This window comes from Trichomycterus rosablanca, chromosome 13, assembly GCF_030014385.1.
Source record: "Trichomycterus rosablanca isolate fTriRos1 chromosome 13, fTriRos1.hap1, whole genome shotgun sequence".
Taxonomy (NCBI): domain Eukaryota; kingdom Metazoa; phylum Chordata; class Actinopteri; order Siluriformes; family Trichomycteridae; genus Trichomycterus; species Trichomycterus rosablanca.
The window spans coordinates 14702854-14716304 of NC_086000.1; the positions used below are offsets into that span (position 1 = coordinate 14702854).

At 41.1% G+C, this 13451-nt stretch overlaps 1 protein-coding gene across 1 annotated transcript in view; it reads right to left on the minus strand.

Moving 5' to 3' along the window:
* The window catches only part of traf3 (TNF receptor-associated factor 3), a 32441-nt gene extending 24730 nt beyond the window's left edge, over positions 1 to 7711 (minus strand). Inside the window, exon 1 of the mRNA XM_063006978.1 lies at positions 7428 to 7711. The gene's annotated coding sequence lies outside the window, so the exon portion shown is untranslated. The remainder of the gene's footprint in view (positions 1 to 7427) is intronic.
* Positions 7712 to 13451: the final 5740 nt, after the last annotated feature.

The window sequence follows — 13451 nt, forward strand, 5'->3', positions numbered from 1 at the left end:
TTCCATATGGAAATGCCTGTGTTTAAACTCCAGTCTCGCATTGCCACATCAACAACTCCTGACCGGCAGCTTGTGGCTTGGGAAACCCCTTCATAACCAGCATAACTCTTTGGCACTAATAATATCTCGCAAGAGCACAGCAGGAAGGTCCTGGCAATGCCACAGAGCTCGAAATGCTTTCAGCAAATCCTGGAGTTCCACTGCAGTACCCTTGTTTCCCCAAATTCAGTGTTTGAATGCAAGTCTGACCACAGGTGCGCTGTTCCGTGACCAGCTTATAAAAGGACATAAATGTAGGAAACATTTATGATTGGAAAAGTGGCTCTACAGACGATAATTGTCGTGTAGAAATGCTTAAACATGTTGGAAATGGAAGAGCTATTAAACCAAAAGCATCAATCTATGACTACTTGGTTGGTTAGCGGTTAATCATTAACGTCCTTATAAGGGAAAAAGACCTTACTAAAAGTAACGGCAAAACATCACCTAAAAAAAACCCCCAACTTAACTGTAAAATACGGTGGTGGTAGCATCATGTTATGCTTCTTAGCAACACAGAGTCTACTCAGGATTTATGCAAAATACACAGTGCCAGTCATAGGGGAACTTATAAGAACTACTTTTCACTGCCAAAGCTTAAAACTTTCAGCGACACAACAACCACAGCAAATAACTGTGGCAGAACATTAATAGCTGTACACAATCAAATTGTGCCATCACACTGTGCTAAAATAATGCTAAAATACTTATCCGGACAGAACACTGGCTGTACAAGCCAACCAAGTTTTAAACAAGAAGGATAAACACTTATTGTGGGGCTATATTCACAAGATATGTGGCAAAAAACGCCTTTGGGGTGACTGTCCACTGTTTCCAGCGGAGCGAAGCGGATTACGTTGCCGCTTGAGCATTGTGCACAATGCACATGTACTGCTTTGAGTCACGCTTCCTCTCCACCAATGCAGATACCCGCTCTGATTGAGGAGAACGAAGCTAACCCACACCCCCTCCGACACGTGGGCAGCAGCAGTATGCATTCTGTCACCTACACTTTGACGAGTGCAATGCGGTTAAGCACTGTGTATGGAGAGACACACCCTGACGGCACTCTTTTCCCGTCTCTGTGCAGGCGGCATCAATCAGCCAGCAGAGGTCGTAATTGCATTAGTTATGAGAGAGTCCCTATCCGGCTTTAATATCCCACACCAGGCCAATCGTTGTTCATGTGGCCGCTCAGCCCAGCCTGCAGGCAGAGCTGAGACCCGATACGATGTATTCGAGATCCCAGCTCTGGTGTTCCAGTGTGTCTTTTTACCACTGTGCCACCTGAGCGGCGCACATTTACTGCTTTGACGCTCGGTTTTTACCACTCGTCACTGTGTTCAACATTCAATCTGATTGAACTTTGAACCAGTCTGCCACAGACCCTTTCAGAGCACTGCTTAAGAGAGTAACTGAAAGTAACTGATTACCACTGTTTTACAAAACCCCGACCTGTTGTGAAGCATGGCATTGTGGGAAAAAAATATGCCACAGTGACTAATGATCTGTAAACAGGGAGACCAGGTTTGTGTTTTAGATTAACCCCGTGATCACTTGTCTTCGTAGCTGTTACTTAGATCAAATAAAGTTTAATAAAGCCACTTCATTCTTTTGCTGTTTATTTTTATCTTCTCATGCTTCTAAATGTTGACCATAGCAAAGCTTCCTTATATAACTTAAAATACATTCCGTATGGAAAGCCGTAGCCTTATGGAAAGCCGTAGCCTAGTGGTTAAGGCACAGGAATAGTCATCCAAAGGTTGCTGGTTCAAGCCCCACCACTGCTAGGTTGCTGCTGTTGGGCCCTTGAGCAAGGCCCTTAACCATCAGTTGCTCAGACTGTATACCGTGACTGTAATGTAAGTCGCTTTGGATAAAGGCGTCTGCTAAATGCCGAAAATGTGAATGTAAATGTATGGGTGCCCAGGTGGCGCAGCAGAATAATCCACTAGCACACCAGCGCTGTGTGAGCTCCCGGGTTGGAATCTCAGCTCTGCTATCTGTTAAAATTGGCTTCCATTCTGCTGGATGGAAAAGAAGTGGGGTTATCACACTGTGTAAGGACCTTGGTTTTCTGTACAGAAAGCGGAGGAGCGCAGAGACTGGGGCGTGGCTCTCCGTACGTGAAGCCGACCTCATGCAAATTCACTGAAGTATGGGGGAATAAGAAGGGATTGGTGGACTGTGCACATGTCGGAGGGAGTGTGTCTCAGGCGAATATACACCCTACTTGGACACCGTTTGGGTCCCCAGCAGCGAACTGGCTATGCTAAAACATGATATGTATCATGTAAAAGGCTTAAACGCTGCAGTAAGCGCCAGTATGGACCCAACCTTGCGGTAAGTGAAGCACAAAAGTCTAAGCATGTAAAAGCTGATCTTAAAATTTCAGCTATGCTATCGATGTGGCAGGGTGGTCACTCTGTTCTTCAATGGTCAGAACCCCCACAGAGCAGGTATTATTTAGGTGGTGAATCATTCTCAGCACTGCAGTGACACTGACATGGTGGTGGTGTGTTGGTGTGTGTTGTGCTGGTATGAGTGGAACAGACACAGGATGCTGCCCATGGGGCGCTGTTGGCCAGATATATTTTTGGTTGGTGGACTATTCTCAGTCCAGCAGTGACAGTGAGGTGTTTAAAAACTCCATACCAGCACAACACACACTAACACACCACCACCATGTCAGTGTCACTGCAGTGCTGAGAATCATCCACCACCAATAATACCTACTCTGAAGAACAGCATGAAAGGGGGCTAACAAAACATTCAGAGAAACAGATGGACAACAGTCAGTAATTGTAGAACTACAAAGTGCTTCCATATGGTCAGTGGAGCTGATAAAACAAGGAGGTGGTGTACTGTATACTATATGCACACGTGTTTGCTGCAAAATAACTAGGGTACAAGTTCAACCATGAAACACTGGGTGCAAGGCAGGACTGCAATCCATTGAATGACCCCCCCAACATTCCCCATAGACATAGCCAAACATGCCTGTGTATCAGCTTCACCGCTGAAATTCAAACCCGGCTTCTTAATAATTATGAGTTTGGTTGGTCACATAAAGGTAATGTGTCTAATCATAACAGTATCAGTAACTTTTCTTATTAGTGCTGAATGAGTAAAGGAACTGCGATCTTCCTATGACACCTTTCTAACACACAGCTGTCGTGTGACCCGAGACACCAAGAGTGCATGCTGTGTCATAAAAAGATGCTTAATCATGCGTTGAGTAAGCGTAGAGACTTATAGACAGAGAATGTAGGGATTTACAGAATGAAATAACCAGACTCATGTAATAACTGCCCAATACAGCAGAAGGCCAAAAGTCTGAAAATTTAATACAGAAATGATTTTGTAATTAATATTTGTTTAACTAACAATCATAGTAAAATGTTACATTTTTAAAACATATATAAATTGGGTAAGATCAATACCAAATGTGCTTACTTGATTTTCAGTAGTGCTGAATATGAAAGAATCCTAAAACAAATTCTACATAGTAAAATACTCCTTTTTTCCCCCAATTCAATTGTTTATATGAATGAAAAAACATTGTATTCAATTTTCAACCCATTATTATTAGCATCTCTTCTGCACCAAGCTTACTTTTGATTTCACTTCTGTTCAACTTATTTGCATATCTCTTTAAGTCATACCCACAGCTAATTCAAAACCCATACCCATACTTGCCCTAAAAAAAGCCACTCCAGCAATACAAAAGCCTGCTTCATGATGAAACACTGTTAAAAAAAAAAAAAAGAAAAGTAAAATAAAGGCAAAATAACAATTAAACCCATCCCAGGGAGGGCGGTGCACTAGTGGCTGACCAATATGTGTACTTCTCTAGGAGCTTCCAGGAATATGTCAGGGGCTTTTTAATTTGCTGCCTCATCCCTTGCCGTCAGAGCTCGCACACACGCACATACACACGCTAGACAAAGCAAAAGAAAAAGACTGCTTAAAAAATAAATTTTAAAACTAAAACTAAAACATTATTATGAATCCATTAAATTAAGCCTATTATCCAATACTAAACAATGAAATATTATTAGTAGAAAATAATCTACTCATACTTATGACCAAACTGCTTAGAATTCATGTTTTATAATGAAAGAGTTAAAAGTCTTGAACATGTCTATATTCACATAACCCAATCGAACTCTAAAGACCATATGATGTTATGTAAACTATCCCAAACCGGTGCTGCCTACCACACACTGACTACACCACACTGCTTTAATTAATGTATAATTCATATGTATCAAAGAGGAAAATGGTTTGACCTACGATTATTAACAAATTATAGTACATTTGCTTTTTCAGGCGTCTACATACTGACGATTGGCTACGTCAAGGCCCCGCGATTAATTGCCGTCCTTTCCGGGGTCTGTTACTGCACTGCGCCCAGTGATTCCGGGAAAGCCGGACCCGTCGGCACCCTGACCAGGATAAAGTGGTGGTAAAACATGAGAATGAAATGAATGAGCCAAATGGGCCAAATAAGCTTTTTCGAAACCAAATAAGGTGAAACAAATAGTCATGTCTATATTTAACAAGCATGATACTATATAAAGTGTTAAAACAGCAGCGTTGAAATGCATCACAAGTGAGTGGCAATATATTCTTACAAACAAAAGCATCTTAAACTAAGCGAAAACCAAGCAACATTTTCAACAGAAAGTACTGTAATGATACTGTACTGTGATATAAAATGACATGGCATGATAAATAATTTAGGTTTTCACCCACCCCAACCAACAAACCTTACAAATGTAGCTAAATTTAAACTCAGACAAAAGGCACAAACTGAAACGTGCCTCAAACAGAGTACATCACAACTTCAGAGACAGGGAGACAATTTGCATTACCTCACACAAAGCTCCTCATCAGAGTCCTACAGAACCTAACACCAGAAAGAGCTGACGGGGAAGAGTGTAATCCAATCCAGCAAGAGTGTAAGTTCTGAGCTGAATGGTGTCCAGGCCAAGAGGGTTTCTTTGAACCTGTCTGTGCTGCCTGAGAAATCATAGCAAAAATGAAACAAAAGTCTAAAGGGGAATATCAGCCTATTCTCGTCTGACCTTTCAACAGAGGAAGAGACAGAGTGTGACTGACACGCCGTTATTGGGAAGAAAAGGTTCAATCGACCTCCTCACTTATGATGTAATTTGAAAATGAGAAATGATGTGCCAGCACAGAACATGCCCTCCAGAACTGAACAGTGTGCCAGGGGGAAGGTGCATCTACTCTGAATGATATTTAGTCCCGAAATGACAGGCATGTGTGTATGTGTGCGGTGTGTGCGCGCGTCCAAGCGTATCACGGGACCTTACCGTGTTTATTCTGAGAATGAAACAGATGTCAGATTCAAATAACCCAGGTTGTGAAGTGAATCTGCAAAACGCAGATGAGATCAGGGGTCTTTTCAAAAACCAGCCCAAACTTCCAGGCCAGCACTAAGAAGAACTTACAAATCTGGTGGAGAAGAAAATCTGACACAGTTCCGTCTGTCATCATGGTTTTTCCATCGATAGGGTCAATTGTTCACATTGTGACACGTGGGTGATGTAGATCAAGAATGCCCAACGTCTGAGCCGGCGGCCAAAATCAGTCCACGGCTTCTCTCATAGAGTTAAGTTAAGTAGTGGCCTGTGATACTTCCACACCAGTATGCTACTGTAAACTAGCGTGCCAAATCAAATCTTAGCATTGAGGCATCCACATGTATCTGTGAACAGAGCCTGCTATGAACTGCTGTAGGTTCACACCAACTATGTGATATTTTAGAAGAAGACAAAAGTTTTGATGAGCCTTCTTACTAGAAGGAAGGAAAGGTTGAACAAGAAATATATATATAGCATTAATATTATATGATATCACTATATAGCGCCGCTTTATCCTGGTCGTGGTCGCTGTGGGTCCGCTTCCCCTAGTCACTGGACGCAATACAGTAACACACCTCGGACAGGACGCCAATCCATCCCAGTGCCTTTGCCATCCCCTTCTCTGTGACATAACCAATCATGTTTGTATGTAGATGTAGACCAAATAATAGCACCAGTAGGGATTCGAACCCTGGATCCCAACGGGCTAAGGTCATTTATCACTGCGCCATCTGAGTGCCATTAATAAAAATTGTTTAGCCCAAAAAAATGTCATGTATGGCATGTGCATATTGTAAAAAAAGAATTACACTATATCAAGTATCAACACAAACGCCAGATCAGTATCAGATCAGATCTGACACGATTTTTCGATTGTATCTTCTATGGGTTTTTTTTGTTTGTTTGGTTTGTTTCGGTCAAGCAAATCTTAAATTGTCATCTTGACTTGGATGCTGTAGACAACCTGCAAATTAATTGGCTTTATTACTGTAAATTAGTATTGCAGTATTAGTATCGGCTGATTCTCAACATGAAGTGTCTTCTGAAGATGCTGGGCCAGGACAAACAGCCAGAATACGATTCTATGCCACTGGACCATCAAGGGAACCTAAAACTAGGGGTGCTTATGGTGTCTTACACTTTGGGTCAAAATCCTCTGGGTTGAGATCTAGTAAGCGTGAACGCCAAAGCATGTTCGCCAAAGCATTTTCTGAGCCCTGATGCCTTGTGGATGAAGTCTTTGTTATGCTAAAAAGAATATATACATCAGAAAAGAAATATCTCAGCAGATTACTGGAGTGATCAGTAGAAACAGCGTTCTATTTGATTTGATTTGCATTGACCCATCCCTCTATGGCACAAGTGGAACCAAAGCATGTTCGCCAAAGCATTTTCTGAGCCCTGATGCCTTGTGGATGAAGTCTTTGTTATGCTAAAAGGAATATATACATCAGAATAGAAATATTTCAGCAGATTACTGGGGTGATCTATTTGATTTGATTTGCATTGACCCATCCCTCTATGGCACCAAGTGGAACCAAAGCATGCCAGCAAAATGTTTCCCAGCATCTGCACGTTATGTTTCTCTATTCTTTGTTTCAGGTTTGTTTCTATAACTGAAATACGAGTTGAAAACGTTTGTAGTCATATTTCCGAGCTAGAGAAACTTCTTATTTCCCAGCAGAAACATCCAGCAGACCTAGGCAGGAGTAAGTTTTGGAATGAAGGTTACCAGTTTGTAGCAGCTTTTGTTTTTAGAACGGATTCGTGGCTATCTCATTTAAACCCATGGGAGCAGCATGGTAAATTCTAGAAGCTTGCTAAATGAGTGAAGTTTAGGTTAGCCACAGTTTAGCAGTTTGCTTAAACGAGCCTAGAGCAGCTTTGGGCTTGTCTGATATGGGCTGCTGCTAACTAACCCAACCTTCTCCTGCTAGTGCTAAACGTGTACTGCTAACAATAACCATGTCCAGCCTCAACCTTAGCAGCACTTACATGAATCAGTTATGGACGTCGTCCTCTATCCCAACACTGTTTTTCCTCTGAACAACGTAGCAGCAGCAGCCCGAGGCTCGGCTGGTTGACCACTTCATGAACACCACCACCACGGAGCCAGTCTCAGCCGTCTTAATGTTCAGTCAGAAATGTGTCTCCTCTCATTCTCTCACAGAGCCGCTCCGACACAACTAACATCTTCATTTCTCGTGCTTTTTATATCCTGTGTGAGCAAAAACTGCGCATTTTAGCCGCGAAGAAGCAGAAAGTCCGACGGCGCTGAAAAGCCTTCTAAAGTGTTGATGTCAAATACGAGCTAGTGGAAAGCCCCCGTGCTGACTTCCTTAGGAAATCCCCGTAATAAAAAAAATTGTAGGGCGGCATAATAGTAAACGCAAACACCAGAGGGCGCTGCGCGCACGCGCAAGCTTCCAACGCGTTTGAACACTCAGAGAAATCCTATTGGCCATTATGATTCAACCGATTCCTTAGAGTGAGTCATGTCGATAGGCTAGACTTAACAATAGGAGTCGACTCTTCGGCTCACAAACGGCTCTTTGCTTCATAATATGACTCATGTTCAACCGCATCACAGTGAGGGAGCCCGCTAGCACCTGTATTGAGGCCCTAACACCAGCCCTTATTACAAAACAGCTGAACGTCTATTCAAGTAAATAATATTCTATAGTCATTTCATGTATTCATTGATTTCTACTTACCCACTTTACCCTAATCTTTATGGGCGACACGGGCTAAGTGGGTAGCACTGTCACCTCACAGCAAGAAGGTCCTGGGTTCGATCCCCAGGTCCAAAATTGTCCAAGACTGTGTTCGATATAACCTTGTGAACTGATGAATCTTGTGTAATGAGAAACTAACGTTCCTGTCATTAAAAGGACGTCGTAGCCTAGCAGTTAAGGTACTGGAATAGTAATCAGAAAGTCACTGTTAGACAAGTCCATTACAGACAACAGTATAAAAAGTATAAAAGACATTATACATACTTATATATACTTAGTTTTAATTCAAATACTTTGAATGCATTAAAGTTGTGAGACTGAACAGAGACTGTCTACTGTTACAGCAGCTGCTAAAATGTTAAAAACCACAGATATCACAAACGGCACCCCAGTTCATTATTTGGGAACTTGGGAATGAAATGTATTTAGTTAAATAGACAATTCGTTGGTAGTGGTTTACACCAGTCAGTATTTAACTGATGTTATAGCATAAAAGCTTTTCTGATTTGAGTGCGGATGACTTATTGCTTTGTATTTCTGAGATCTTGGCCTCTTGACCCTAATTTTTATAAAACAGTCGCCAGAGCTTAAAGAGACGTTGTTGCCTAGCGGTTAAGGTACTGCAATAGTAATCAGAAAGTCACTGGTTCAAGTCCCACCAGTGCCAGGTTGCTGCTGTTAACCCTCAATTGCTCAGACTGTATGCTGTCACAGTACTGCAAGTCTCTTAGAATGAAGGTGTCTGCTAAATGCCGAAAATGTAAACTTAAATGTAAACCCAGGTAACCCGAACCCTAGATGTTCAGCATCCAAACAATGTGCTGTGCCACCATGCCACCAACTCTTCATTTATCACAAGTAATGTACAGTATGTTAATGGAGGTTGGGCATTCCTATAAAATCTTACTGGAATTTGACTTGCTCTCCCTAGTGGAAATTATACCTGCTAATCACAGGTGAGTAAGCAGTAAGAATCAGCAATTAATCAGCATTCTTGATACTGATCAGTTTAGGTAAGACCTCATCTTTACAAAACAGTCTCGAGAGCTTAAAACCAGGTCACCCAAACCCTAAAGATGTGCAGCACCCAAACAATGTGCTGTGCCACCATGCCAGCAACTCTTCATTTATCACAAGTAATTTATGTTGATGGAGGATGGGCATTCATATAGAATTCTAGTAATACCTTATTTTGTTTAAAAAATCAGCTGACTGACTGCAAAATGCATTATCCTTAGTCATCAGATTATTCTACACAGTGTTTTAGTCCACATATTGAGTTTTTGATGATAAAGAACCAGAATTTGACTTGCTTCCCCTAGTGGAAAGTATACCTGCTAATCGTAGGTGAATAAGTAGTAAGAATTAGCAATTAACCAGCATTTCTGACCGGAATCAGAATCACTTTATTTCGCCAGGTATGTTACACATACAAGGAATTAAATTGATACCAAAATTAAATTAATTAATCATTAATGTACCAAAATGTTACACTGAATTAGTGCTACCTTGAATCTAAAATGAACATCTGCATCATTTGAAAATTCAAAAAATATATAAATCAACACAGTTGCTACAAACAAAAAGTGATTCATTTATTTAAAAATGGGTAAAATCAATGTACTTATATCCCCAATCTAAAATGTTGATTTTGATAGCATCAGTGTTTATAATGAAATGCAACTGAAGATTTTAATTACTTGCTCCTGTTATGTGGTGCAGAAAACATTTTAATTACTTTTGTTTTGTTTTCTAATTATGATATAATGATATTGGCAGTAGGCAGTAAATTGTTTAAACATTTTTCTCATCTCATTAAGCCATTCAGTGTGTGTAGTTTGTACATGTACAATGTACAAACCCCATTTCCAAAGTTTCCAAGTTGGGACGTTTTCTCTTGAAGATTCTCCTGAATCTTGTTGCAGGCATCAAATTCTAAATGTGTTTATATCAACAAAGTACAATTAAGTTGATTAGTGAAAACATTCTACTTTTAAACCACACATCACAGATTCTATACACCGATCAGCCATAACTTTAAAACCACCACCTTGTTTCTACACTCACTGTCCATTTTATCAGCTCCACTTACTATATAGAAGCACTTTGTAGTTCTATAATTACTGACTGTAGTCCATCTGTGTCTCTGAATGCTTTGTTAGCCCCCCCGCATTTTTGCCACCCACACATTGATGAGTTTGGCGCCACCCAGCGTTGCATGCGGAGAGACACACCCTAAGGGCACTCTTCCTCATCTCTGTGCAGGCGCCTCTAATCAGCCGGCAGAGGTCGTAATCGCATCCTGACAGAGAGAGACCCACATCCGGTTCTTTGTCCCACCCCCCAACTGAGCAACCGGCCAATCTTTGCTCATACAGCCACTCAGCCTCGAACCGGTAAGACAGAGCTGGATTCGATACGATGTACTCAGAATCCAGCTCTGGTTGCAGCGTGTCTTTTTACCGCTGCGCCACCTGAGCGGCCATTCACACAAATTTTCAGTGACTCCAGTTGGCCTGACTGTGTGTCTTTGGACTTGTGGGAGGAGCATTCTGAGAAAGAACATGCCAACACACAGAAAGGAACCAAACCCAGGTTCTTCTTGCTGGAAGGTGACACAGCTATCGACTGCACCACTGTATCAACCTTGTTTCTCAACAACAGTTTCTTTTTGGCTTGTCACTTGTATGTAAGTTTGGTTTTATCTGTTAAACAGATACAACACCCTCAGTATAATGTGTACAAAAACAACCCTGTGTTCCCCCACAGTTAGTTTTACTTTCACTTTCTCCAGTTACAAAACAACTGTTAAAATGCTCATTTATGAATGATTTCTTTTCTTGACTTGCATATTTGCTTTATTTCTGTTGAAGTTTATTTTTAAGAGAAAAAGGTCTTTAGAAAACAAGGAGGAAATTTTATCACATTAAGCTAGAATATCTAATATGAATTATCAAAAATTTGTCAGATCAGCGCTGACATTTCGAACTTGTCGGTTCAGAGAAACACAAACAATGATTGGCTTTTGTTCATACAGGGTGGGAGCCGGAGCCAGGACCTCATAACTGATGCAATTACGACCTCTGCTGGCTGATTGATGGTGCCTGCACAGTCGAGGGACAATGCGTTGATCAGGGTGTGGCTCTCTGTACACAAAGCTGATCCACATATGAACTCACCTCGTGCAGGTGAAAAGATGCAGTCGGCTACTGCGCACGTGTCTGAGGGGGTGTGTGTCAGTCTCGCTCTCCTCAATCAGGAGTGGGGATCAGCATGGGTAGAGAGGAAGCATAATGCAATCTGGTAATTGGATACGACCAGTCCATACTAGACAACAGTATAAAAAGTGAATTTTTTTCAGACACATTACACACTCTGTTTTAATTTAAAAAGTTTGAATGTATTAATGTTGTGAGACTGAAGAGAGACTGTCTACTGTTTTGGCAGCTGCTAAAATGTTAAAAAGCACTGATTTAACAAACGGCACCCCAGTTAATTACTTAAACTTGAGGGGTGGCACAGTGGCTCAGTGGGTAGCACTATCACCTCACAGCAAGAAGGTCCTGGGTTCGATCTGTGTGGAGTTTGCATGTTCTCACCGTGTCTGCATGGGTTTCCTCCGGAAGCTCCGGTTTCCTCCCACAGTCCAAAGACATGCAAGTGAGGTGAATTGGAGATTGTCCATAACGGTGTTTGATATTAAACTTGTGAACTGATGAATCTTGTGTAACGACAGTGACAGTTTCTGTCATGAATGTAACCAAAGAGTGTAAAACATGACGTTAAAATCCTAATAAATAAATAAACTTAAACTTGGGAATGAAATGTATTAAGTTAAATAATCAATCTGTTGGTAGTGGTTTACACAAGGCAGTATTTAATTGATTGTTACAGCATGAAAGCTTTTCTGATTTGAGTGCGGATGACTTAATGCTTTGTTCTTCACACACTCACTCCCTCATTCACTCACACACTCACTCACTGTAATCAAATGAACAGTTTTACACAAGCCTACCACTAGCTTACCACCACTGAGATCTTGGCCTCTGGTATACGGGTCTCAGCAAAAACATTTTCCATATATTTGAGCATTTTGTAAATTGAATTGACAAATCTGTGATTTGTTAATTATATTGAGTCTTTATTTAACTGTCAAAAGTACAAAGAAATGACCTTTAATAGTTTGGCTGTCCATCTTGATTGTATTTTGTATTTGATGCCAGCAACGGCCTGAAAAAAGTTGAAACAGGAACAAAATAAGAGTGAAAAGTCTACAGAATATTCCACAAGAATCAGGTGAATCGGTAACAGCTGAGGGTATTCTGACTGGGTATGAAATGAGAATCCACCAATGGCTCAGTGTATGCAAGCAAAGATGGGTCGTGACTCACCACTATGTGCCAAACTTGAAACTTGAAGGTGCTTTACCATCTACCACACATAATTTGATAAAGAAATTAGGGGAATCTGGAGAAATCGTATTCTTTGTAGGGCGAGGCCATAAACCACTAATAAATGTGCATGACTTTTGAGCCCTCAGAGATTTTACAAAGATGATTTTACAGACATATGGTGGCATTAACGTCACACTTCTTTTCCCAGGAAATCCATGCCTTGTTTTGAATGAACTACATCAGTGTGGCTTTATAGACACAGAGTGCATGTGCTTGACTGGTCTTCCTGCAGTCCAGATCAGTCTCCTATTAAAAATGTGTAGTGTTTCCAATTAACCTGACTGCATGTTATTGGACTGTGGGCGGAAACCCACGCAGACATGGGGAGAACATGCAAACTCTGGACAGAAAGAACCCGGACCGCCCTGCCTAGGGATCAAACCCAGGACCTTCTTGCTGTGAGGCAACAGTGCTACCCACCGAGCCACCATTCCACCCTGTATCAAGCAAGAATGGGTAACAAGTAGTATCCGCAGTTCCCAAAAGTGTCATTAATAGGGAAGGTCCCAAATGTTTAAAGTGTGTTGCTGGCAAAACACAATTAAGCTGATCAGTGAAAACACATTTTTTCTTTGTACTTATGTCAGTAAATAAACGCTTAAAACAACATATCACAGATTCTTGTTTTTATTGCATTTTACAAAATGTTTCAACCCCTCTAGAACTGCGGTTTGTAGTAAAGTGTCTTAAAGACTCTTGAATGTCTTTCATAATAAAAGAAAAATAGAATATTAAAAATTGTCTACAATTATTGGAGACATATGGAACCTAGTTTGATTGGTGTATGGCCTGTTACAGGCCTGAAATGCCACATCAGTTTCAAATTAGAT